The following is a 5,935-nucleotide window of genomic DNA, read 5'->3' on the forward strand; positions in this document are numbered from 1 at the left end:
AAAACAATTAATGACATAAAGCATATCCAAATAAGTCACGAGTTCAATACCACTAATCTACCCAGTGTTACATGACCAGAGCATTGACTCATTACCTAAATTAAAACTAAATACGGAACTCTCCAGCTAATCTTGAGCGAGCTACCGTCCACCTACTCCAGCAATACTACTCTGTAGTATCTGCACGATACCCATGTAAAGTTAACATTCAAACAGAAAGGGTGAGAATTCAAATCATTATGAAATAGCATAATAGGGCACAATAAATTAAAACAACAATTCAAGAATTCATCACACTTTGTATTATCACGTCAATAATATTAATCAACAATCATCTCACATATTTCAAACGTACATCGCATCCACATCAATACATGCATTCAATGATCACATAACTATAGACGACTCAATGCAAGACAATGTGACTCCATGCATGTGGTACCTCAATGTGAACTCAAAGTTTCACCGCTTTCCGATTCAATATCTAGAATCCAAGCCACGCTTCCGATCCGGACAAGACCAAAGCCCTACGTCTGTTTCCAATGAAGGATCACCGTTTAAATACTACGTCTAATCCCAATTAAGGATTAACGTCTGCTACGTCTGTTTCCAATGAAGGATCACCGCTTAAATACTACGCCTAATCCCAATTAAGGATTAACGTCTACTACGTCTGTTTCCAATGAAGGATCGTCGCTTAAATACTACGCCTAATCCCAATTAAGGATTAACGTCTGCTACGTCTGTTTCCAATGAAGGATCACCGCTTAACCACTTCCACAATGAAGTCAACCATGCTATGAATGAATGCACACATACCAACACATATGCAATTAAGACCATCTATATACCGCCTTAACATCCCACATATCACCACGACTCACAATTGGTACATATACACATTCATCACAACACATCAATTACGATTACATATACACATCCATAACCATAAATCATTCCCAATTCAATAATGGTATATATACACATTCATACAATATATTATTCACCAATATAGGCCAATCATCAAATATGTACACATAGATTTCATTCCAAAACTCACACAACATTTAAATATCAAATTTTCACTTTTCAAACAGTGTTAACCGGTTAACGCCCTGGGTTAACCGGTTAACGCAAAACAGAATGCGCTTCTTGGCAATTTTTAATAGTGTTAACCGGTTAACGCCCTGGGTTAACCGGTTAACGCAAGACAAAATGTAATTTTTTTCCATATTATAACAGTGTTAACCGGTTAACGCCCTGGGTTAACCGGTTAACGCAAAACAGAATGTTGTTCCTGCGCTAACACGAAACAGAATGCATATTTCCCCGCATTTTTCATCGTTGGAGGACTTCCGGACCTCCGATTTCGATTCCGTAAAAAGTTACACGTTCAGAAAATTATGACTCATCCAATTATATATTCATTCACAGTTTTAGCATAATTTAATCATCACAATCCAAGAGTATTTATCAAGACCTAATAATTCCAAACCATGCCAATTAAGGATTTCAACCTAAAACATGTTCCTACCCATTGACCCAATCATATTAACCCACAATGATAAGGATTTCCCCCCTTACCTTGTCAATTTGATGGAAACCTTGACTCCTCTCGTTTTTCCTCTCCTCTTTCTCTATTGCCTTCAGTGCTCAAGTGAATTCTAATTCTCACCTCCTTCACTCTTACTATTTATAATAGTATTCTAGTTGGGCTTAAATCATCTAATTTAATTACTAGGCCCAATAATACCTAATATTTAAATACCTCTATTTAAATTCAAATAATTAACCACTCACTAGTCATACCAATTTAATTAATATAATTATTTAACTATATCTCATATCAACTAATTAATTAATTACCACACTAATTAAATTAATTAATCCATTATTATACTACCTCACAACCGCTTAATTACTTAACACTCCAAATAATTAAATTAAAATATAATAAAAATAATATAATAATTAATTCCTAAAAATTGGGCTGTTACACCCCCAAAACATCCTTTATGGTAACTATTACTACAATGCTATGCCCTTCAGCTTCTAGAATGCTGACGCCACCTACCAATGACTCATAGATAATGGGTTTTCCCAACAGATAAGGTAGAACCTATAGGTCTATCTTGATTATATAATAGTGAAAACTACCGAAAGGCACAACCAAGCTGAAGATTTAGAGGATGTACTATAGTTAGTAAGGACGTATAATATGTATTTAAATCTCACCTAATTCTTATTTGGAGTTCAGGTTGGAGAATTCTTAGGGTTCATGTTGATGAAAAAAGGTATTGGAGCCAATCCAGATGAATGTCAGATTATCATCGTTATGAGAATCCCAACCAACGTCAAGGAGGTGTTGCCTCTAACAAGTTGACTAGTCTCCCTAGCTTCTGTTCTTTCCAGAGGGTAAAAGAATTCCTTGTGTCGCCTCCTATTCTCACTTAACCGAGAGAGGAATCACTATTACCCCTCTACATCTATGTCAGAGATATGGAGATAAGCTCAGTACTCGTACATGAGACAAATAAAGTTGAAAGACCCATATATTTTATTAGCAATGTGTTCAGAGGCGCCGAAGCACGATATCAAAAGATAGAGAAGCTGACACTGGTTGTCGTTGCCACTGCGGGGAAGATGCTTCCTTATTTTCAGAGGCATAGATATTCGTGAAAATCAACTACCATGTTTGACAGGTCTTGAAAAAATCATATTTGGCGAGAAGGAAGGTATATGGGCCATAGAACTCTTAGAATATGATATCCAGTACATCTCAAGTGGAAGCATAAAATCCAAGGCTCTAACTGATTTTGTGGCACAGTTTAGCTTGCTCGTAGACAAAGAGATGACCCTGTAATGGAAATCATCAGTTGACGACGACTCCAATGTAAAAGGTAGCGTCACATGAATGATCTTAGAAGGACCTAGCGACTTACTGATTGAGTAGGAACTGATTTTATGTTCAAAGCCAACAACAACTAGGGTCCTCGCACTAGAAATGAGAGTCTGACAACTGAAAAGTGATTCCCAATTGGTCCCTAACCATGTCTCTGAACAATATCAGGCTAAAGAGCCTCAGGTGGTAAAGTACCTACACATGGTACAAAGTCTGTCCTCTCGATTTACATCTTTTGAAGTGAAATATGTTCCCCATGAACATAACTTTAGAGCATACTTATTGTCCAAGATCGTTAGTTCACAATCATAATGTAAACATAAACTTGAATATACTCTCGCAAGAGCTTGACCGGCTTTTCCTTCACATCCTCTTCTAAGGCGGTGCCTATTCTGACTTCCTTCGGATCCTCCTTTGTTCCAAGGTTGACAACTTCTACCGATTCCTCATGTGGTTGGATGTCCTTTGACTATTGCCACAGTAGTCGGACTAACTGCTCAAGGAGCTCACAATCTTTTTCATAATCTTCGTCGGCGTGAAAGATAGGATTGTCAAATTCATAGGGGACTGTAAGAGTATTGTTATCAGTGGAAATTGAGGGGAATCTATATGATTTATGGTTCGTGCTTTTATTTTTATGAGGGAGAAAAATGAATGAAAAATTAAAAGAAAATAAGAAACATTTCCATTTTTTTGGTAAAATAAAAAGTAAAAACAAATTAAAGACAATAAGCATAATTTGGATGAAAAATGATTATTTCATTAATTAAAAATGATTGGAAAATTTAAAGGGGTCCTACAAATGGTTCCCCATGCCTTGAGCATAACATGGTTCTTTTGTTTTTCATTCAAAGCAAAACAAACAAAGGGAAATTACTTCTCGATCATGGTAGCTTCGGGTATCTTTGTCGATGTCCAATTAGAGAATTCTTGACCTTCCAACTTTTGGTACACAAGTCCTACTCCATCAGCAACACCATCTTCTTCTTCCTCAACCACACTGATTTTTCCATTCACAAGGTGTCTGGCACTAGTGAAGATGTATGGTAATGGGAGCACTTGTCCCTCCATAGAATTTGACATTAATTTCTTCACAGTTGATGGTTGGTAGTGATATCCCAAGCCATAGTGGTCCTTCTTTATAGGCAACTCCAACACTCTACCCCAACCTTCGGGGTGTCCAACTTCAATCACAGTTCTAGCATCCTTCCAAGAGACCATTGGGAACTCATCATTTTTGGGTTCTTTCACAGGGGGAACCATCACCATGCTAACTACCTCAAAAAACTGAAACAAAGTTTCATGTACTTCACCTCCTACCTGCACATGGTGAAAAGACACCATATGACTCACCATTATATCCTCCTTACCTTCTACCACTACTAGCTTATTATTGATCGAGAACTTTAGCCTTTGGTGGAGAGTCAATGTGACTGCCCCAACTGAATGGATCCATGGTCGTCCAAGCAGACAACTATAAGCCGGGTAGATGTCCATGATAAAGAAAGTTATGAAATATGTATGGGGTCCAATTTTGATCAGGAGGTCCACCTCTCCAATTACCGTCCTCCTTGAGCCACCGAAAGCCCTCACAATTCACTCACTAGGCTTCATCACAAGTCCTTCAATGGTTAGTTTTGACAATGAACTTTTTGGTAGCATGTTCAGGGACAAACCACTGTCTACCAAAACCCTTGACAGGATTGTGTCTACACATTCAATGGAAATATGTATAGCTTTGTTGTGATTCCTTCCTTCGAAAGGAAGTTTATCGTCACCGAAACCCAGACTAACACTGGAAGCAATAATATTCATCAATCCTTCAAAGTGACAGACATAAATCTTTTGTGGAACATGGGCAGCTCTCAAGAACTTCACCAAGGTATTTGTATGCGCTTCTAAGCACATCAACAAATACAACATTAAGATTTTTGACGGCGTTTGGTTAAGTTGATCAACCAATTTGTAGTCATTCTTATTAATGATGCACAAAAATTCCTCCACCTCACTAACTGGTGTAGAATCCATCCTTTGCTGATTACCTTCAATCTTTTTGCCCTTATCTTGGTTGGAGGTTCCAACATTATCAATTATGGGAGGCACGGGCACAAATATTCTTCCGCTTCTAGTTAGTCCCCTAGTTCCAGTTATGTTGACTGTTAGATCTTTGATTGCCAATGGTTCATATTCTACCTTTTTCCCATGGATATAGACTGTGGAGTCATAAATCCAAGGTACTGCCTTTGTATCCTCATATGGAAAGGGGGCAGGTATAATAATAATCAAAGGGATGATTGGGTTAACAAATATGGTCATCGGGGTTAGATCATACGGGATCTCTAACGATTGCACTAGTCATAGAGGATTTATAATATATAAACATCCTCAATAGTAAATAGATGCTCTGCCACTATAATCCCTTGGTTCATTAGTTCTTGAATACCAGCTTTTAAAACTTCACAATCTTGTTGGTCAATTAAACAATTCTCACAGGCAGCATTACAAACGGGAGATAAATTGTTCATTAACAATTGTTTCTTGATATCAATTAGGGGGTCTCCAAACTGTCCATATTGGACACCATCTTATTTCCTTCTTCTACTTCCATCATGTTCACCGCAGGCTTATTGTGTGAAGGCATAAGATTATTGTCACATTCGGGCCATTGGGAGAGAATGCGATAGCTTTTGCCTCAATCAAATCTTGTACCTTGTACTTCAGCACCTTTCAGTTTTCTACTGAATGACTGGGTGCCCTAGAATGGAACTCACAACGGGCATTAGCATCGTAACCGGGAGGAAGGACTGCAGGTGGTGGTCCCAACTCCATCAATTTCACTAAAGATCCTCACAACAAGTATGGTTACAGACAAATATACTGCTTTAAGAAAGTTCTGAAGTTGGGTGCGATTAGGCGTCGTATCTGTGTTATATTGATAATGCTTTAAGAAAGCCTTGGCCATATCCCTCCATGAACGAATGTGGTACCCTCTAGCTGTATGTACCAATCAAGTGATGCACCGCCCAAACTGTC

Source organism: Lathyrus oleraceus, chromosome 5 (assembly GCF_024323335.1).
Source record: "Lathyrus oleraceus cultivar Zhongwan6 chromosome 5, CAAS_Psat_ZW6_1.0, whole genome shotgun sequence".
Classification (NCBI taxonomy): Eukaryota; Viridiplantae; Streptophyta; class Magnoliopsida; order Fabales; family Fabaceae; genus Lathyrus; species Lathyrus oleraceus.